This window comes from Oryzias latipes, chromosome 19 (assembly GCF_053564925.1).
Source record: "Oryzias latipes strain Hd-rR chromosome 19, Olatipes_Hd-rR_3.1".
Classification (NCBI taxonomy): domain Eukaryota; kingdom Metazoa; phylum Chordata; class Actinopteri; order Beloniformes; family Adrianichthyidae; genus Oryzias; species Oryzias latipes.
Window position 1 is genome coordinate 10,827,045 of NC_136255.1, and position 23,024 is coordinate 10,850,068.

Below are 23,024 nucleotides of genomic sequence, written 5' to 3' on the forward strand. Positions count from 1 at the left end.
CTAAAGAAGAATGAAAAAAAAATTTTTTTTTAAAGTTCTCTAACAATTCTTTAATTAAAATTAAATTGTCTTCCTGTGCTAGGGCAGTTAAACCAGAAGATTAGTTAGGGGGGTGGGAGGTGTGAAAGGAGTGGGGGGCTAGGTATGGGGAGGGGGCCCTATTTATTTATTTTTATTTATTTATTTTTTAATCGTCATGCTTGTTTTTATATTTTGTTGTGTTTTAATGTAAAGCACTTTGTATTATATTTTTTATATGAAAAGTGATTTATAAATAAAGTTTGATTGATTGATTGAAGATGATAAGGTAGAAACAGACAGACAAACTGAGCAATAGTCAGTGGAACAGTCGTGGCGTTCCTAAATATAAAGGCCATTGCTGTCAACAGCAATGACAATGAAGTGTGCCATCCCCTCCTAAAGAAAATGAAAAATAACCTCTTTATAATAATAATGCACTTTTCGAACAGAAATTATAAAAAAGCAAGGAAAAAAACTAATGCTACGTTCACACTGCAGGCTGAAACGACCCAAATCTGATTTTCTTTGCCCCTATGCGACCTGTATCTGATCTTTTCATGACAGTCTGAACAACACAGATCCGATCTTTTCAAATGCAACCCAGGCCACTTGGGTATGTGGTAAGGAATCCGATACATATCCGATCTTTTGAAATGCCACTTCCGTCTGAACGGCCAGGCCACATGTATCCGACCCGTACGTCATTGATACGCTACAAACGTCATCATTCAGCATTGAAGTAGGCGGGAACAAGAACATAAACATCAACCATGGCGGACGATGCTACTGAGACCAGTTAGTGGAAGGGAAGCGAGGTCACTGAATTAATGAATATTTGGGGCGACAGCTCTATTCAGGCCAAACTCGAGGGCTCTTATCGCAACCGGACCTTCACTCCTTCTATTCTTCTCAAACGCATTGGCCGCCTCAGGCATCACTCAATGACACGCGAGTTTGCGCTCGCGTGTGCTCCAGTCTCATGAGTATTCGCGCGAGTGTGTGTGTGTGTCAGTCTGCGTGCGCTCGCGTCTCATTGATGATTTCATTGCTCATTTCATTGATCATTGACGTGCCCCTTCCACGTTTAATGTCTAAAAAATACGGAGGGTGGGGGAGGCAAATTTACTGGTAGCACTCTCAAATTTTGGTCGCAAAATGCGACCAAATGGTTGCAGTCTGGAGCCCTGATTGAACCAGATATAAATTTCTTTAACTTTGTGAAGTACCATTGTATTTATTATACAGAGGAAGAATACAACAGAAATAGAAACAGAAACAGATCCGAATCACAAACTCTCAATCATACATTTTTAACAGCAGAAGCTTATATGCGTAGCACCAAGCTGTTGAATAATAGTTGCACCAACTCAACAAACCTTTTAAAATATTGCAATATCAGATACCTGGCTAAAGGGAGAAAAGGGCTTACACTTCCAGCTTGAGAACTATGATTTTCACTTTGTGAACAAGAAAAATAAGCAAGGTGGGGGCGTGGCTCTTTACATATACAACAGTCTTAAACAAGAAGAGACAATTTCTGGCTGTATTGATAATGTCATGGAATATATATCTATAGAGGTTAGTATGGAGAAACAGAGTAATGTCATTGTCAGTTGCATGTATCGAGGCTCTGGATCACTCACTGAAATTTTCACAAGTGCTATTGAAAACATGTTTGCTAATATATCCAAGAGGTAATATTTCTTTGTGGCAATTTTAATATAGATTTGTTGAATCAAACATACACACCATAAAAGAAGATTTTACATATAGAATGCACAGCTTAAGCTTATATCCATTAATCAACAAATCAAGCAGAATAACAAATAGCGCAACCTTGCTAGACCAAGAAAACAGAATAAAAAGTGGATTACTGATGACTGCCATCAATGACCACCTTCCGGTATTTGCAAAGTATGAATACGTTTGTAAAGAAATAAAAGAAAAAGGCAAGTAGTTTACTCAACTCAACTCAACTCAACTTTATTTGTAAAGCACTTTAAACAGAACAAGGTTCACCAAAGTGCTGAACAACACAAAAATTAATAAAAGCACATGAAAATATAAAGCATACAACACATAAAATAGGTCCGGATTCCAACTCAGTTAAAAGCCAAAGTGAAAAAATATGTTTTAAGAGCAGATTTAAAAATGCTAAGTGAGTCTATCTGTCTGAGGTACAGGGGCAATTCGTTCCAGATTTTTGGTCCGAAGACCGAGAAGGCTCGGTCACCTCTCAGTTTTCTCCTGGTCTTCGAGACGACCAGCTGTGTCCGATTTGTTGACCTAAGGGAGCGGGGAGGAGTGTACACCTGAATCAGGTCAGACAGATATTTTGGAGCGAGTCCATGGAGACTTTTAAAAACAAATAGGAGAATTTTAAAATCAATGCGTAAGCGAACTGGGAGCCAATGAAGAGATGCTAAAATGGGAGTGATATGTTCTTGTTTCCGTGTACCAGTTAGAAGACGGGCAGCAATATTTTGGACTAACTGCAAACGAGCAAGTAATTTCTGGGAAAGCCCAACATAGAGAGCATTACAGTAGTCCAAACGTGTTGAAATAAAAGCATGGATTAAAATCTCAAAGTCATGGCGAGAGAGGAGAGGTTTAACCTTGGCCAGTTGTCTCAGGTGAAAAAAAATGGATTTCACCACTGAGTTGATATGAGCATTAAAAGTTAAATTGCTATCCAGTTTCACACCTAGACTTGTTGCTGTCTGTTTCAGGTGATCATTTAAAACGCCTAAGTCGACATGTGCCTTAGAGACGTCACTTGGACCAAATAGCAGAACCTCTGTTTTTCCTGGTTTAAGTGCAAGAAGTTACATGACATCCATGTCTTAATGTTATCAAGACATTCTAATAACTGGTGAGCAGAATATGCTTCTTCCTGTTTTAACGGTATGTAAATCTGACTGTCATCAGCATAGAGGTGGAATGAAATCCCGTGTTTGCGGAGAATAGACCCAAGTGGAAGCAGGTACAATGAAAAAAGGAGAGGCCCCAGAACAGAGCCCTGAGGTACGCCACATGTTAAAGTTGCTCTACGGGATTCTGCACGTCCAAGACGGACACAGAAGCTCCTCTCATTTAAGTACGATCTGAGCCATTCTAAAGCATTACCTCGAAGACCCACCCAACTTTCCAGGCGAGACAAAAGGATTTGGTGGTCAACTGTGTCGAATGCAGCTGCCAGATCGAGCAGGACCAAAACAACATGGTGACCGGCATCTGATGCTAGAAAAATGTCATTTGAAACCCTCAATAGCGCAGACTCTGTACTGTGACGGGGTTTAAATCCTGACTGAAACACCTCAAGAATGCTGTTCTCCTCTAAAAACGTTGTTAACTGGCAGTACACAATTTTCTCCAAAACCTTCGAAAGGAAGGGGAGCTTAGAAATTGGTCTAAAGTTTGACAAAATGGAGGAGTCCAGGCCAGGCTTTTTAATCAGTGGTGTTACTACTGCATGTTTGAAGCACGAGGGCACACTCCCGTGAAACTGGATTAAACTGCCGTTAATTAAACTGAGAACATAAGGAGCCAGAGTGGGAAACACTTCTTTAAAAAGACGAGGTGGAACTGGATCATTGGGAGATCCTGATGGCTTCATCTGACTAATTAATTTTTCCAAGTAAGACAGACTGACAGGCTCAAACCGGTGGAGAACAGTAGAACATGAGGTGGAAATGGAGTGGCTGAAAGAGGGGGGGCTACTGAGGGTCCTAATGTTCTTGATTTTATCAATAAAAAAGGTCACAAACATCTCACAAACCTTAGTTGAGTTCTCAAGAGAGACCGGTTGTGGAACATTTAAAACAGAGTTAATGGTTTTAAATAAAACCCGAGGATTGCGCTGGTTACTTGCAATAATGTCTGAAAAATGTTTAGTTTTAGCAGCCTTCATGGTATTTTGATAAGATCGCCAGCTGCCTCTCAACAACTGGAAGGAAACTTGCAGCCGGCCTTTCTTCCATTTCCACTCGGCTCTCCTGGACTCTCGCCTGACGGCACGAGTGGTCTCATCTAACCAGGGCTCAGACCTCAACCTGGAGAGCCTTGTTTTTAGCGGAGCTAGATTGTCTAAAACAGTTTGACAGGTTGAATATAAGCAGGACGACATGTTCTCAACATCTGAATTGCAGCTCTGATATTCTGGTAAAATGATGGTAGAGTTAAAAGCTGCAGAGAATTGAGCGGCCGTATGGGAGTTAATAGTGCGACTGCATAAAACAGGGGCTGGAGGTTTAACTGTGTGACATGGCAGCTGCACATTAAACAAAAAAGAACACAACAACTTACCCCCTTCCTCATATAACCTCATATTAGGGTGAGGGGGTGGGGGGTCTAGCCTGCGATGCGCCTTGGGGGGGGGCTACTTGGCAGTGGCCCCCCTCCTATGGTTGCCGTATGGAGTGGGCCCCCCCTCTTTCGGTTTTATTTGCACCTTAGACATGTAGGGTCCTTGGTAGGGGGGGTGCTTGGACATCACTGCCAGCAAGCAGCAGATGTCCTCCTGGCACCCTACCCGCCAATTTTAACCGCACCTTAGACATTTAGGGCCCCTTGGTGGGGAGGGTGAGGGGACATCACTGTGAGTAATCAGGAGATGTCCCCTTATTGCCCTACTCGCCAATTTTAACTGCACCCCCCTTAGTACACACACCCCTCCCCCTTCAATATATACATTCCAACATAAACACACACACATGCACACACACACCCTTTCAAACACACATACACGCACACACATTTTGCAAGGAAGGTGGGACCTGGGTCCATCTGTCCCCTACCCCTTCCCTGGTGGGGGGTGCGGGCCCCTTGGCGATGGCGGCCGTGTCCCTTGGGTGCTGGCTCCCTGGGCCCGGCGGTGCTCTCTCCGCACGGTGGGGGGGTTCATATTACACCTGAGCCGGGGGTGTTTGTGTCCCTGGGGGGTGGGTCCTGGTCCTTGCCCCTGAGCACTGGGCCCCGCCAAACTTCCAACATGGCCGAACCTGGTCGGGCCATATTTATAACACCCCTTGTGGGCCCTCTTTTTTCCCCGGGGTTCCCCCCTCCTGGGCGGGGGCGGCGGGCCCCTGCCTTGCTCCTCCCTGGACCAACCGTGGGCCGGGCGGATGGCTGCCTGGAGTGCGGAGCGGGTCTCCCTTGGGGGGTCCTGGCTCGTACCTGGGGTGGGGGCGGGGGGATGCCCGGAACTCCTGGGTGGTGGTGGGGTGCTCGTCTGGGGCTGTGGGCGTCCTTCTCCGGTGGGGCCCTACGTTGGGCGCTCCCGGCGCGGCGGGGGGGCTGCTCTCCTGGTTGGGCTGGGGCGGCGCTCTCTTTCCCTCCGTGCCTCCCTGCTCTCTGGCTCTGGGGGCCTTGCGGCGGTCCTGCTGGCCCTGGCCTGGGTGGCGGGCTTGGTCGCCCGGGCGGCGGTTGTTCCCTGCCGGTTCCCGTGTGGCGTTGGGGGGATTTCGGCTGCCGCTGCTGCTGCGGTGGGGGTCTTGGGGTGGGGATGGCTGGGCACTCTCCCTCCTTCTTGTCACGTTCCACCATCCATTTTAGAAGAACATAAACACTCACCTGAGCACAGGTGTTAGCTCACCTTTGCACTAACAGTTTGCATGATTGAATAACTGAAATATTTCACACTAGTTGGTTTTAAGGCATAAGTATGCGTGTGAACACTATCTGTTTTGTGTACATGTCGACAGGTGGACATTTTTGCAGCTAGCAGGTGTGTTTATAACATTTGAGTGTGTGTGTGGATAGGCCCCGCCCTTTTTGTACTACATTTGAACCTTACCATAATGATTAACAACCAGTAAACTTGTTGCTTTATGCTGCTTCATGGTCTTACCCCCCTTCCCCTCCTATTATCACCCTCCTACCCCCCCCTCTCTCTAACGTCCCTCTCTCTTCTTCCCCTCTTTCCTTTTCCGTCCGGTCCAACACCAAAGATTTTCAAACATGATTGAAATTAATAAAGTTTGGCCTCAATTACAAAAGGGGTTTATTCAGACATACCTTTGGTTTGTCTGAAGATTAATAACCCCTCTTGTTAAAGTAAAATATGTCCAACACAAGAGGCCCTCAGCTCTCATCTGTCAGCCTAGCTGTTGGACAGGACAAGTTAAAAAAAAAAAAAAAAAAAAAAAGGCATGTGGTCAGAAAACACAGCATCACAGATTTCAAGGTCAAAAGTTGTTTAGCCATGGGTTAAAATTAAGTCAAGTGTGTGACCATGTTCTTGCGTAGGGGCAGACACAAGTTGAACAAGATTAAAAGAGTTGATAAGATTCAAAAAGTCTCTGGCCAGTGATTTATCAGGACAGCAGACATGAATATTAAAATCCCCAACTATCAAAATTCTGTCATATTTTGGCATTATTCCAGCCAAGAACACAGCAAAATCATCAATGAAGTCCTTGTTATATTTTGGTGGCCTGTATATAACAGCACAAAACATTGAGAGAGCAGGGTCTAGCTTAAAGACGCTTGCCTCAAAACTAGAGTAGGTCTTTGTTAAAATCACCTGTTTACAGTTGTAGCTGGTCCTGTAGACGGTGGCCACACCCCCTCCTCGACCAGACGATCTAGGAGCGCTAAAATATGAGCAATCCGGTGTTAAAAGTTCAGTGAAAGCGCTACTATCGTCTCCAGAGATCCAAGTTTCAGTTACATAAAGGAAATCCAGTCGATGGGTGACGAAGAAATCCTTTAGGATGAAGGTTTTGTTGGCTAGCGATCTAGCGTTCACGAGCGCCATCCTAGCCGGGATTGGAGTGCCCTTCATTGGCAGAGCGCGAGGAAGCTGCCGCAGGTTGTGGAGGCCTCTCCCCCGCTTGCGGAGGTACGGCAAGGTGGGTCGACGGCCCCGCAGCTCCACGTCCACGCCGACCAGAGAAACCAAACAGGGAGCGACCGGGTCCGTACAACGTACAGCTTTCAGTTTCACCAGTAAACCGCTACGTTTCCCTCGCCGCCTACGCCGCCATCGCGGAAGCGGAGCACGATACAGGTGAGCTGGTATGCTTGAGAAAAGCGGGGGACAGCGCGATTCTTGCCCGGGGAGTTTAAGTTGAAGCGGATTTTGAAACGGGTTTCGGAAGGGGGGACGTAGATTCAGAAGAGTTTGGCGATCGTGGATCAGCAACGAGTTGACATTCGTCACTAAAGTCAGTAAACAAAGCGCAAATACAAACAACACTCGTAGAGACAGAAGGCTAGCCAAGCACACCGGCGCCATCTTGTCCTCCACCGGTTCCAAAAAGGGAAAACTAACAGAGGCATCAAAAAATGCATTTAAATCAGAACTACAAGAACAAACTTGGGTATCCCTGCATGAAAACTCAGCCTATAAAAAATGTATGCAGGGGTTTACATCAATATATGACAAAAACTGCCCAACTACAAAATCTTGTTTAAGAAAACAATATAATAAAAATCCATGGATGAGAGACTTCTGGTTGTGACATGTAGGGAGAGGACGCATAGGAAGAGGCTCCTGGCTCATTTTTTGTTAACCCTTCTTTAAGACATTTCACTGCTCAAACTTTGGTATAGTTTATTTAGGGGTGGTTGTATCAGGTTATCTTGGTAAGAATGAGTAACTCCAAATCTGCAAAATTGACCAACAGCCACACGTGCAGCGGCTAAGTTAGCATCTTTCACAGCTAGCAATTCTCCACACACCGAAGGAGAGTCTGGGACACCCCTGCCGCCTGTTGCAGCTGGTGCAGACATTATGGACCAACTAGCAGCTGAGTTCGCAAAACAAAGAACCTCGCTAAAGGAGGACATCTCTTCTCTGATTGAAAGTGCTATTAAACCAATACAATCTTTACTGGATTCGCTACAGACAACACTGAACTCCTTCCAGAGCCGTCTGACCCCTGGTGTCAAGCCAGCCCTCTCTCGTCGAATGGCTGTCAAGGGAACCGTCTCTGAAAAACGGTGTGCCGCTTTTTTACATACAAGAGGGCCTTCTTTTTCAAGGAAAAGCGAAGTGTAAGAACTGTCATTCAATTCATATGTATATACTATATACACACACGTCCCCCCCTATATATCTATATATTATACTGTACACGTATTATACTGTAACAGCCTGCCAGGTGAAGAAACAGCTGGAGAAACCTAACTAGCACAAAGCAGCCGGCCCGGATGGCGTCAGCCCTCGTACCCTGAGGACCTGTGCCCACCAGCTGTCTGCGGTTCTCCAGCATCTCTTCAATCTGAGCCTCAGACTGGAGAGGGTGCCCCTCCTCTGGAAAACCTCCTGCCTGGTCCCTGTACCCAAGAAAACCTTTTCATCCACCCCAGGGAGTTCCGTCCAGTTGCCCTCACTTCTCACGTGATGAAGGTGCTGGAGAGGCTGGTGATACCGTTGGTGAGCTCTTCTCTGAACCCCCTGCAGTTTGCCTACCGGCCGCGTCTGGGGGTGGATGATGCTGTCATCCATCTGCTGCAGCGAGCTCACTCACACCTGGATGGTGGTGGTGGCATGGTGAGAATCACCTTCTTTGACTTCTCCAGTGCCTTTAACACCATCTGGCCTTCTTTACTGGGTGATAAGCTGCGGCTGATCGGTGCTGGTGTGTCCACCGTCTCTTGGATCACTGATTACCTGACAGACAGGCCACAGTTTGTTCGACTGGGAGGCGTCCTGTCTGATGTGGTGCTGAGTGGTGTGGGAGCCCCACAGGGCACTGTGCTCTCTCCATTTCTGTTCACCTTGTACACCTCAGATTTTCAGCACAACTCAGAGTCATGTCACCTACAGAAATTCTCTGATGACTCTGTGGTTGTGGGATGTACAAGCGGTGGACGGGAGGAAGAGTACAGGAGGCTGGGGGACGGATTTGTGGAGTGGGCTGGAGAGAATCACCTGCTGCTCAATGTGGACAAGACCAGGGAGATGGTGATCAACTTCCGGAGGAAAGGGACAGTCTTACAGCCCCTCTACATCCTGGTGGTGGAGGAGTACAAATACCTGGGTGTGACCATCGACAGCAGACTGAGCTGGAGGAGCCACAGTTCTGCTGTGTACAAGAAGGCTTGTAGCAAACTCTACTTCCTAAGGAAGCTGAGGTCTTTCAATGTGTGCAGCAAGATGCTGGGGATCTTCTACCAGTCTGTGGTAGCCAGCATCTTGTTCTCCTCTGTGGTCTGTTGGGGGAAGCAGTATTACAGTCAGTGATGCCAACAGACTGAACAAGCTGATCAGGAAGGCGGGTTCTTTCATTGGCTGCAAACAGGAAACATTTGAAGCAGTGACGAAGGGGTCACTGAACAGACTTCTTTCAATCATGGACAATCCAGAGCATCCTCTCCACCCTGTTCTGGACAAACAGCTGAGCTCCTTCTCTAAGAGGCTGAGACAGCTCCGCTCCAAAACTGCCGGTACCAGAAATCCTTCATATCCAATGCAATAACCCTGTACAACAACTCACAATGCAAAAGATAACCTCTGCACATTTATTATTATTTTTTTTCTATTTTGCACATTTCTTTTGCACATCTTTTTACCTGCACTGTTTTGTAAATAGCTTTTTAAATTATACGACTTTGTTGTTTGCATTTATGCTACATTTTCTTTGTTCTTGTTTTTTTTCCCTCTGTTGTCAGTTGCTATGGTGACAAACAAATTTCCCACTTTGTAGTTCTTTGTAGTTTGTGGTTTTGTGCCCACTCTGTTTAGACTTTTGGTTTGTAGTTATGTTATGTGAAGCTGTAGGGGTGCACTGCCATTTTCTTTAGCACTTGTTTTCTCCTGTTTTTTTAGGTTAGGGAAGGTAGTGTTTGTCTTTGTTTTCCCTTTTCTTTTGTACAGGTAAGAAAACAAGATTTCAGTTAGGTGGGGTTTTGTTTGTTATTTTGGCCTTTGTTCACCCTGAAGCCTTTTTGCTTCACTTTTAGTTATTGATGGTTGTTTATTTATTTGTAAATACATTTGTTATACTTTTGTATGAAGACAATTTGTTTGGTCTTTGTGTTACAGTCAATTTAGTAGCCAAAACCTTTACTTTTTATGTTATGCCTGTTAGAGTGCGATGTCTGTCATTATAGACAATCTTTGTTTTGGAATACGTAATTGCGTCAGCATATGTAAACGTTGCTTTTACGTGCAGTGAAAAATAAAAAGGAAGGCGGGACCCCTCATCTGTGAGTGAAGGAGAAAGATGAAGTGAGTGGGGACTGCACTTCAAGTGAACAAAAATTGTTTCCTGTGTCCATTTGTGAGAGCTAAGTAGCAAACTCAGTGTGTGGAGAAGAAGGATGTCTTTGACGGCTGCAGCGTCAGGAGAGAGTTCCCAGGCAGCGAGAGAGACAACGGCTGCGCGAGAGCCAACAGGTTATGGGCCCAGGCAGGCCACGAACACACACGTGTATGGACGGGGACCGCCGCCGCGATTCGACGGTGACGAAGCCAGATATCATATCTGGGAAGCAAGATTCCTGGCCTACCTAAAAACGATCGGACTCAAAGAAACCACTCTGGGAAGGGACCCAGTAGATACTGAGGCTGAGGAGATCGGTAGGAGGAACGAACTTGCTTATGCAGAACTGTGTGGCTGCTTGGACAATAACGTTAATGCTGATTCTTTATGAAGCTCCTGATGACGGGAGGAAAAGTTTGGAGATATTGAGGCTCCATTCTGAGTTGGAGGAAAAACCGAGAATCGTTAGCTTACACATGGAGCTAACTAACGTGCTAATGGCCGACGGTGAAGATTTGGCGGACTATTTAACACGTGTTGAAAAAATAGTGGCGGCATTGAACAGAGCAAAGGAGACGCTCAGTGATGCACTTTTGGTGGCGATGGTTTTAAAAGGCCTGACGGATGATTACAACCCATTTTCGGTGCATGTGACTCAAACAAGAGAGACATTGACTTTCACAGAATTTAAAACTCGGCTGAGAAGTTTTGAATGCACGCTAAAATACCGGAATAAAACACGAAGTGATGAAGTCTTGACAACAAAATACAAAGTCTCCAGACCAAAGCATAAAGTCAAGGAAGAGAGCTATTTCTACGGAGAATGCTTTATTTGTGAGAAGGTGGGACACAGAGCACGAGACTGCAGAAACAAAGACAAGAAGATTCATGGCAAGTACACCAAGGAGAACAAGTCTGCATGGGGCAGGAACAAGGTGGCGGTCATCTTGGAGGCTCCAGGGGACGGCACACCTGTGAGGGAAGATGCAAAACAAGCGGAGGAGGAGCAGAATTCATTCGTTCTAAAGGTGGATGGATATGCATCTCAGTCTACACCACGGAAAGGTCTTCTGGTGGACAGCGGTGCTTCTGCACACATTGTGACAGATGAAAAGGCCTTCATAAGGTTTGACAAAACTTTTCATCCAAAGAATCACGTGATGGAGTTAGCAGATGGCACGAGGAAAACTGGGAGTGTCCTGAAGAAAGGCGACGCCCAGATCGAGTTGGTCAACGACAAAGGAAAGGTGGTGAACGTCACTCTTTCATGTGCTCTGCTGATTCCTGAATACCCACAGAACATCTTGTCTGTGGAGGCTGCAGCTTCTAAGGGAGCAAAATTCCATTTTGAGAAGAGCAACAGCAAGATGATTCTTCCTGATGGAACAACATGCAGCATGAAGGTAAAAGGCAGACTGTATTACCTGGAGACTGTAGAGAAACCATATGATGACAATAATGATCAATGTAACACCTGTTTTGATCTAAAAACCTGGCATGAAGTACTGGGTCACTGTAATTATGGTGATGTGCTTAAACTTGAGTCTGTTGTGGAGGGCATAAAAATCAGAGAGAAAGCTAAGAAACCAGGTGAATGTGAGATTTGTCTACAAGGCAAATTTACTCAAACCAGAAACCGAGAAGGTGTTGCCAGAGCTAAAGCTCCATTAGAACTTGTACACACAGACCTGGGAGGCCCTATTGCGCCAGAGTCATTTGAGGGGTACAAGTATGCGATCACTTTCACTGATGACTTTTCAGGTGCTATTTATGTGTACTTCCTAAGAAACAAAAACAAAGCGGTTGAAGCTACAAAACAGTTTTTAGCAGACATAGCACCCTATGGTAAAGTAAAATGTCTCAGATCAGACAATGGGACTGAGTTTACTTCAGAAGAGTATCAGACACTGCTTAGAGACAATACGATAAAACATGAAAGGTCGGCTCCATACTCCCCCCATCAAAATGGGACAGCGGAGAGGAACTGGCGAACAGTATTTGAAATGGTGAGGTGTATGCTCATAGAATCAGGCTTACCCAAAGAGTTATGGCCTTATGCAGCCAGGATGGCTACAGTGATAAGAAACCGATGTTACTGTAAAAGAACAGGGGAGACACCATATTTTCCATTCACTGGCAAAAGACCAGACCTATCCAGAATGAGAAAATTTGGCTCAGAGTGTATTGTATACGAACAAAACAAGAAAAAGTTAGACTCTAGGGGCAAAAAGGGGATTTTTGTTGGTTTTGATCGACATTCTCCAGCAAACATGGTGTTTTTTCCAGACACCAAGATTGTGCAGAAACACAGACTGATACACTTCATCACAAAAGAAAAGACAGAGAGTCAGACGCAGACTGACAGAACAAATGGGAGACTGCTTTGTAGAGCACGTACCAGGACCACCCAAAGACATTCAGTCAGAAACAGAACAGATAAGGACTGACAACCAAGAGACAGACACAGACGCCCAAACTACACGTACATCAGACAGAGTGAGAAAGAAACCCAAATATTTGGAAGACTATGAGTGTGCAGCACAGAACAGTGAAGTGTTGAGTACTGTTACAGGACGACTGTTGGGTTACCACAGAGCTATGAGGAGGCTGTAGCATCAGAGAAAGCACACAGGTGGAGAAAAGCTATGATGGATGAGATGGTTTCATTCAAGGAAAATGACACCTTCACTCTTGTACCACTACCGGAGGGTAGACAGACAGTGGGGGGAAGGTGGGTTTATGCTATAAAAGAGGATAAAAAAGTGAATGAAACATACAAGGCTAGATACGTAGCGAAGGGGTACACACAAGTCGAAGGACTAGACTACTCCGGAACGTTTTCTCCAACTGCTAGTCTGACATTACTACGCATGCTAATGCAATTAGCAACAGAGTATGACCTTAAACTACATCAGTTAGACGTTAAGGCCGCATACCTACATGCACCCATCGACTTTGAACTGTGCATGGAACAACCACAAGGTTTTCACGTAAAGTCTGAAAAAGGGGAGGAACTGGTTTATTGTCCAACAGAAAGTATGGTGGCAGACGTGTTCACAAAGTCTGCCACAAAACCCAAAATGGAAAGGTTCTGTGCATACATGTTTGGTATGTAATGTTATTGATTTGAATGACATCATCGAGTGGGGGTGTTAGAGTGTGATGTCTGTCATTATAGCCAATCTTTGTTTTGTAATACGTAATTGCGTCAGCATTTGTAAACGTTGCTTTTACGTGCAGTGAAAAATAAAAAGGAAGGCGGGACCCCTCATCTGTGAGTGAAGGAGAAAGATAAGTGAGTGGGGACTGCACTTCAAGTGAACAAAAATTGTTTCCTGTGTCCATTTGTGAGAGCTAAGCAGCAAACTCGGTGTGTGGAGAAGAAGGATGTCTTTGACGGCTGCAGCGTCGGGAGCGAGTTCCCAGGCAGCGAGAGAGACAACGGCTGCGCGAGAGCCAACAATGCCCCTCGACGTACCCCTAGACATTAAAAGGGGCGTAACATCCTAGTTTACACAGTCATTTTACTTCTCACTCATAGTGTCCCATCTGGTGATGTCACAAAAAATGTTTCAAATTGATCGAATGAGGAATTTCAAAATGAAACCCAATTGAAATCTGGTGTGACAGCGTCATTGCCATATGTTGACAAAGCTGTAAAAATAAAAACTCTTAGTTTCCACAGTCATTTCACTTTTCACTTAAAGTGTCCCATATGGTGATGTCACAAAATAGGTTTCAGATGGATGTGATGTGGAATGTCAAAATATAACCCAATTGAATTCAGGTATGAATGCGTTATTGTCAAAAGTTGACATATGTTTAGAAAAAAAAACTCCAAGTTTCCACAGTGTTATTTCACTTTTCACTAACAGTTAAAACGAGCGCTGTACCAGAAGAACGTCAAATTCTACCGGCTCTACCCGGCTCTTTTGCGAGTAATGTTCGACAACAACGTACTGACCTTCGACTCGCCCGACGAAGTGCAGAAGTTTTACGACCAGAAATATGATCATATCAACACTGGACTCCAGGTGTGAGTATTTCATGTTATAAGCCAAATACCACTATCTGACTTAACCACCGTCGTGTGTGGGGACTTTTAAGTTCTTTCATGTGTGTGTGGGTTTCTTTTTTTCTAAACATATTCAGCCTCAGGTTCTGATGTTTACACACATGCAAAGATATGTTTAGTGGTCTACAATTTTGTAGCTTAATATGTCACCCTAATTTTTTCTTTTTTTTAACTTTTTTTTCTTCTTCCTGCTAAATGCTTAAATAATATGCTTGTTTTTTACTAATGATTGTCTGCACTTCAGCGTTTACGTTCTATTACAAAGAACTGGGAGCCCCATGCATAATACAAGGAAATGTGCTACCAGAAGTTCGTAGGAAAAATAGTGTTTAGCCTGCAGCTTGCCTCATGGAGAAGGACAGGTATAGGCTGAGTTCTTGGTTTTGGTTTTAACGGGGTTGTGTTTAAGGATGGGGAAGGGGATGTCATAACATTTCTGCAGCATGGACTGATTTTTGTTTTGATAAAGTAATCAATAAGCTGTGCACTGAGCTAGGATATTTAAATCACCTTAAAAATTTGACATGTGATATTACCTTTCTTCAGGAAACTCACCTACTGGTTACAGACCAAGTCAGACTTAAAAAGAGTTGGGTTGGTAATGTATTTCATTCTAATCTTAATTCTAAAAACTGTGGAACAGTCATACTAATTCATAAAAAAAAATCCATTTTGCTGTAACCACCATTATTCCAGACCCTCAAGGGCGATTTGTGATGGTGTCTGGGATACTCTATCATAAGCCTGTAGTTTTGGTAAACATCTTTGCCCCAAATTGTAACCAGAATAAAGAACCTTAAAAGAGGTTAAGTCTCCGTGCCTTAGTGTGGGAGGGGATGCTACATTATGCTGTTGCCAATAAATGATGATTTAGTGCCATTACTGTGACTTCTGGTGCTGCATGGTGGTTTTTGAAGGAATTTATATTTTTGTGGACTTTATTTCTCTTAGGCTTTTCATCTTATCTTTATTTCATTGAAGGTTCTCTTTCAGGTTTAGTGTGTGTGGTTCCCGTACTTTGAATTTCAAAGGGGCTTCCTGAACATTGCATATGTAAAGAGGTTTTAGGGCTGGAGCTCCAAACTCATCTTCCTTCAGCAGAAACAGTCTTTGATCTTCTAAGACCATCTGAAAGGCTTGGCTGTAGGTCTGACATGGATCATAAATCAATCATCTCTGAGGCTGATTCAATCCCTGGGAACCGCTACAGGCATCTGCTCACGTGTGGGGAACAAAGGTTTATTATCTACTAGATGATAGGAAGTTCCGGCCACATGTGGGGGACCACCTGGGGAGCCATTTGATTGCGGGACCATGTCAGTCTGTGAGGTGACCTCCGGCGCGAGAAACGGATGCTGACTCCTAGTATGGACTGACGGAAGTAGGCAGGCTCCCTGCCAGCCAATCCGAGCGTCCAGAGGAGGAGTCTGGACGCCATGCTGTGTTACGGAGGAGGAGACTGAAACCGACATGTTAAAACAGCTGGACGGAGGAGATTCCTTTGTTCTCCACAGGCTGGCACGTTAAGACGCTGGTAATTTGGCGCTGTGCAAGCTCTGAGACTGGAAACCCGGATGTCTGTTTTATTTTGTTTTACTCTGTTTTAGAAATATTGTTAGGGAAATAAATTTGTTAATCTTAATCCGGTGGAATCCCGTGGTTTCTTCTTCTCGACTTTTTTGAACACGCAAGGAAAGTAATCTCAAAGCGACTGTTTATTTCCTACATTTTGATACGTGGCGAGTTTAAGCTTCATGCAGGTGTTGAGACTTTCATCTGTTAAACGTGATCAGAGGTTGGTCTTAATGTTCTTTAGATGTGAGAAAGACTGCTCACATGCATACGTAGAGACAAACATTGTCAGTACACACACTCACACGCTGCAGTGAGTTGTAGATGATGGCTAGCGTGTTCTTATCAGTGCGCCGCTTCACCTTGCTGCCTGAACCCCTCCCCTTTTCTTTCTCAAAGACTGGAGTGCACATCTGCCGGGACGGCAATTCACAGGTTTCAGGCTGGTACAAACTGGCATTGCATCGCGCCTGAGGACTGGTCTAATGAAACTTTTTTTTTTTAATAATTAAAGATTTGTTTGCGAGCCAGATTTGGCCATCAAAAGAGCCAGATATGCCTCACGAGCCATGGGTTCCCGACCCCTGGTTTAGACTGAAGTCCCATATACCGTATTTTCCGGACTATAAGTCGCTCCGGAGTATAAGTCGCACCAGCCCAAAAATGCATTATAAAGTAGAAAAAAACACAGATAAGTCGCACTGGACTATAAGTCGCATTGTGACGGGAAATTTATTTGACAAAATCTGAGACCAAGAACTAATAAGTTCCACAACCTCATATGACACAATCATAGCAAACTGTTTATCTCATAATTTCACAGTAATTCTTTCTCATGCATACTTATTATGGCCCGCAGCAGCAGTCACTGACTGCAAGGACCATATTGTTTTCGCAGTTGGAACGACGACTTAGGCGCCTTTCAGGGAAAATGTGACCCCCACCGCATGCTCGAAAAGTCACCAAAACTTGCACACACCTGGGATAAATTGCGAATGAATTTTCCACAAAGTCAACGTCACCCCCCCGAAGACGATGACATCACGGCCAGCAATCCCGTCAAAAAAATGAATGGGCCGAAAATCGTGTATGGGGCCGAACAAAATGTACTTCAGAATACAGTTGCGAAACCCAAACACACGTGTTGGGGGTATCCCAAAGAAGTCTTGAAATCATTACGGGACGGCCACACGACTTACAGCATGGGGGCCATTTTGTGGCGAACTCTGAGAATTGGCGATTTTTGTGTTTTCCCACGATATGGGAAAACGACACTTTTGTTTGAACGATTTTCACGCAATTGCACACACTTGCCGCCAGCTCCAGTCTACAAACAGCACAGAAGTGTCGTTGACCTTTGACCTTGGGAAAAGGCCGCCATCCTGCATTTAAAAAAGAAAAGCCCCTTTAGTGCCACATACAAACGAAAACTCGTCCTAGGGATTTTTTGCCATTGTCTCGTAACTTCTTAGGCATCCATAGCAAGGTGATGTGGACAAAATGTTGGAATTAGAAGTTGTAGATTTTGAACGGCGTGCACGTGGCGGATTCGCAACCGTTGCCATCTTAGCTAGCTCGCACATTTTTTATCGGAATGTCCTAAATAGGAAATATGCGATTCCCTGGCACACGCTGAACAAAACGATGTCACGCACGACAAGATCGATAAAGGAATGTGGGCGTGGTAAGCAAAAAATCGTCGCAAAAAAATGTGCCGACTCGGCAAAAAAAAAAAAATCCGGATTTTTTTTTAAGAATCGGCTAACGAAACCCAGATAACTTTGTCCGGTATATCCAAACAAAGTTTTGAAATCATTACATGTAGGTGACACGACCTATGGTTTGGCTGCCATTTTGTGCCAAAATCTGCCATTTTGAGATTTTCGCGTTTTTACACAATATGGAAAAAGGAACTTTTTTTTGAGCGATTTTCGTGAAATGTGACTTGCGTGTCCCTAGCCTAACTCTACAATAACCTCTGGAGTTTCGACCTTTTGTTTTGTTTTGACCTCGGGAAAAGGCCGCCATCTTGAATTTTCTATAAAAAACACCTTTACCACTGAATTAAACGTAATCTTGTCGTTGGAATTTTCATCGATCGTCCCGAAACGTATTGGGCATCAATGGCAAGCTACCGTGGAAAAAATGTTGGAATTAGAAGTTGTAGATTTTGAACAGCGTGTGCGTGGCGAGCTAGCAAAGTGGCGCATTGTTATAACTCCCATGCCTTTCATTGGAATACAGTGAAAATTGAATGCATGCATCCATGTCAGGAACTGAACATAATTAAAAACCCTGGATATGGACATATAAGGAATGTGGGCGTGGTTAGCATAAAACCACTGTTGCTAAGGACAATAAAAAGATTACTTTATCCGATTCGTCTCAAACTTACATCAATCTGTTCGTCATCCCGAGGCGACCAAAACATAAAATGGTTGCTATGGAGATAAAATCAACAGAAAAGCCGCCATTTTGAAAAAGTGGGAATTTTAGCAACTTACGACATATAGCTTTCACCAATGGAGCAATGTGTTTTTCTGAGTCAGTTGATGATGCCGATCGCTATGCTAGCACTTTTAGCCACATTAGCATAGCTAGCATAGTTAGCATAATTAGCATTTTAGGTAATGTGTTTTTCTGAGAGAGTTGATGATACTGATCGCAATGCTAGCCCTTTTAGCCACATTAGCATAGTTAGCATAATTAGCAAATGCAGCCTTGACTAGCTAGCTCACCCGCTGGGCTTGTGGGTATCCTGTCGGCTGCGGTAATTGGTCGGGCGTGCGGCGCTGGGGGGTCGGTCGGCCGGAGGGGGTTACTGCGTGGCGGCGGTGGGTGGGGGGTAACCAGAAGATTGTGAGGTGATACACGTGATGCTGTGGTATCGCGAGAGCCGACGAGAGGAGTGTGGTGAGTTTACTTGGCAGCGCGTAAGTTGTGAACAAACATTTTTGATTTATTTCATTACACCGCCATATTTAAATAATCCAGAAAGTTAAAAAATAAAAATCTGAAAAAGTTTGTCAAGCATTTGCCAGCCTGGATGACCTGGAGGACCTGGAGGATCTGGAGAATTACATCGACGAGTGTTTCAATACCTGCCTCATGAGGAAATCCAACACCGCCACTCCGTCCACCAAACGCAACCGTCCCGAAGACTCCCCGGGGGCTGCCTCCTCCCCAGGCAGCAGCATGAGTGATATCCTGGATTCAATTGCTAAAAAGCTCTCCAGCCTTGATTGCCGTTTAAATCTGCTGGAGATCCTCCATAAGGAATTCCAAGGTCTGCGAGAGTCTCTGGAGTTCAGCCAACAGCAGGTGCAGAAGCTCGCAGCGGAGAACCAGGCCCTCAGAGAGACCGTGAAGACCCTGGGCAACGACACCGCCCGTCTTTCTGAGGAAAACCGATCCATCAAAGAAACCCTCCTGGATCTTCAGGCGAGGAGCATGAGGGACAATCTAGTGATCGCAGGGATTCCAGAAGAGGCAGGAGAAGTCCCGGAGAACATTGTTAAGTCCTTCATAGAGGTCCACCTGAAGCTCCCCAAGGAAGAAGTCCAGAAGATCTCCTTCCACAGGGTTCACCGGCTCGGAGGAAAAAGGCCGGACAATCAGCGCCCCCGTCCTATTGTTGCTAAATTTGAACATTATAAACAAAAGGAGCTGGTAAAAAGCAGAGGACGAGAGCTGAAAGGCACACATTACAGCGTGAATGATCAGTTTCCAGGCGAGATCTCCTTCCACAGGGTTCACCGGCTCGGAGGAAAAAGGCCGGACAATCAGCGCCCCCGTCCTATTGTTGCTAAATTTGAACATTATAAACAAAAGGAGCTGGTAAAAAGCAGAGGACGAGAGCTGAAAGGCACACATTACAGCGTGAATGATCAGTTTCCAGGCGAGATCCTCCGCCGGCGGAAAATCCTCTTCCCGCTGAGGAGGAAGCACCTGTCTGCTGGAGCCCGCGCAGTGGTTGCCGTTGATAAACTTTTTGTGAACGGCAAGCTGTTCCGGGACCCAGAGGTAACACCCTGGCTGTGCTGAAGGCTTTCAGAGGCGCACTGACATCTGCGCTGCCCAGAAGAAACCCGCAAACTTATTTAATTGAATAGGAAATAATCGGATCATCAATAATCCACACCTCTCAGGAAAACTGTCTTTTCTTTCTCTCACATTCATGTTTCTGTTGTTGTTTCGTTGTTTTTGTTTTTTGTTCTTTCTCTTTTCCTCTGTCTTTTCTCTTGTCCCCCCCCCCTTCCCATGTCCTCATATGTGAATCAGGTAAAGTCAACGCAACCACGGTGAGTATTTATTTATGCACGGAACGGGCGCGCGCGCATACTAGCGCGCATAAGAGCATGCACACGCGATCCCGCACACACACGTTGATAAACTGTAAAAACCTCACTTAGGCTCACACAGGACGCACGCAACATGCAGCTCACAGCCAAGACACGTTCACCCACAACGCACAGCGCTTGTCAGTGTAGCAGGAACGCACAGCGTGCACGCGCACACGGACGGGCACACGCACTATTTAGCCTTGCACTCTCCCGGTTAGAACAGCTATGAACAGTCTTTTTTTTTTTTTTTTTTTTTTTTTTTTTTTTTTTCTCTAACTTGTCCTGTCCAACAGCTAGGCAAACAGATGAGAGCTGAGGGCCTCTTGTGTTGGACATATTTTATTTTAACAAGAGGGGTTATTCATCTTCAGACAAACCAAAGGTATGTCTGAATAAACCCCTTTTGTAATTGAGGCCAAAATTTATTAATTTCAATCATGTTTGAAAATCTTTGGTGTTGGACCGGACGGAAAAGGAAAGAGGGGAAGAAGAGAGAGGGACGTTAGAGAGAGGGGGGGGTAGGAGGGTGATAATAGGAGGGGAAGGGGGGTAAGACCATGAAGCAGCATAGAGCAGACAGGTTTACTGGTTGTTTATCGTTACGGTACGGTTCAAATGTAGTACAAAAAGGGCGGGGCCTGTTCACACACACTCAAATATTATCAACACACCTGCTAGCCGCAAAAATGTCCACATGTCAACATGCACACAAAACAGATAGTGTTCACGAACGCATACCTATGCCTTTAAACCAACTAGTGTGAAATCTTTCATTCATTCAATCATGCAAACTATTAGTGCAAAGGTGAGCTAACACCTGTGCTCAGGTGAGTGTTTATGTTCTTCTAAAATGGATGGTGGAATGTGAAAAGAAGGAGGAGGAGCGCCCAGCCACCCCCACACCCATACCCCCGCCGCAGCAGCAGCGGCAGCCGGAATTCCCCCAACGCCACACGGGAACAGGCAGGGAACAACCGCCCCCCGGGCGACCAAGACCGCCACCCAGGCCAGGGCCAGCCGGACCGCCGCGAGGCCCCCAGAGCCAGAGAGCAGGGAGGCGCAGAGGGAAAGAGAGCGCCGCCCCAGCCCAGCCAGGAAAGCAGCCCCCCGCCGCGCCGGAAGAGCCCAACGCAGGGCCCCACCGGAGAGGGACGCCCACAGCCCCAGACGAGCACCCCACCACCACCCAGGAGTTCCGGGCATCCCCCCGCCCCGACCCCAGGTACGAGCCAGGACCCCCCAAGGGAGACCCGCTCCGCACTCCAGGCAGCCACCCACCCGGCCCACGGTTGGTCCAGGTAGGAGCAAGGCAGGGGCCCGCCGCCCCCGCCCAGGAGGGGGGAACCCCGGGGAAAAAAGGGCGGCCCACAAGGGATGTTATAAATATGGCCCGACCAGGCTCGGCCATGTTGGAAGTTTGGCGGGGCCCAGCGCCCAGGGGCAAGGACCAGGACCCACCCCCCAGGGACACGAACACCCCCGGCTCAGGTGTAATATGAACCCCCCCACCGTGCGGAGAGGGCACCGCCGGGCCCAGGGAGCCGGCACCCAAGGGACACGGCCGCTATCGCCAAGGGGCCCGCACCCCCCACCAGGGAAGGGGTAGGGGACAGATGGACCCAGGTCCCACCTTCCTTGTAAAATGTGTGTGCGTGTATGGGTGTTTGAGAGGGTGTTTGTGTGCATGTGTGTGTGTTTATGTTTGAATGTATATATTGAAGGGGGAGGGGTGTGTGTACTAAGGGGGGTGCAGTTAAAATTGGCGAGTAGGGCACTAAGGGGACATCTCCTGATTACTCACAGTGATGTCCCCTCACCCTCCACACCAAGGGGCCCTAAATGTCTAAGGTGCGGTTAAAATTGGCGGGTAGGGTGCCAGGAGGACATCTGCTGCTTGCTTGCAGTGATGTCCAAGCACCCCCCCTACCAAGGACCCTACATGTCTAAGGTGCAAATAAAACCGAAAGAGGGGGGGCCCACTCCATACGGCAACCATAGGAGGGGGGCCACTCCCAAGTAGCCCCCCCCCAAGGCGCATCGCAGGCTAGACCCCCCACCCCCTCACCCTAATATGAGGTTATATAAGGAAGGGGGTAAGTTGGGGACAGCTGGTAGACTGTCCCCCGGTGGTCAAACAGCCGTCCCCCAGCCCACCCCCAGCAAAGGGGCCAGGGCCACCCAGCCCAGGGGCCCACCCCCGGAGGCGCCGACACCCCAGGCCCGGCACCACCAACCCCACACAGAGAGAGAGGAGCCAGAAAGCGTCGCCCCCCCCCGGAGCAAGCCCAGGCCCCCACCCCCAGACGGCGGCCCTAGAAGAGCTCTGGTCAGGCCTCGACGGGACCGAAGAGGCCAACCGGCCGAGGCAACCACTGATTGCCTCAGCGGAGACCCCGACCCGCTAGCCCCCCCGACCCGTACTAATAATGGGCCCCCCCTCCCCCCCAGAACGCCCCCCCACAGGACAGGGCCGACAAGCCCCCCACCCCACCCCACCCCAGACCCCGCAGCCGAAGCGGGTGACACCCAGAGCGACCGGGGGCCCCGAGAGGGTTGTCCCGTCCCGCCCCAGAGCCAGGGAAGGGCCGATCCCAGCCCAAGGTGCAGATGGGCAGCCCATCCGGCGCCGCTGGGCCCCCCCCACCCGAGCAGGGCCCCCCGCCAACCCCCCCCAGCACAGGCAAAGGGACCACCCCCCCAAGCCAAGCCAGACCACCACCCCACCCCCCCACCACGCACCCCCACACCCAAGCCCAGAGGACCACGCAGCGCCCCAGCCCGCCCCACCCAGGCACCGGACCC

The 23,024-nt window shown here is 46.9% G+C and overlaps 1 protein-coding gene across 3 annotated transcripts in view; it reads right to left on the reverse strand.

Moving 5' to 3' along the window:
* The window catches only part of tmem94 (transmembrane protein 94), a 170,986-nt gene that overhangs the window by 13,826 nt on the left and 134,136 nt on the right, over positions 1 to 23,024 (reverse strand). The gene's annotated exons all lie outside the window — the stretch shown is intronic.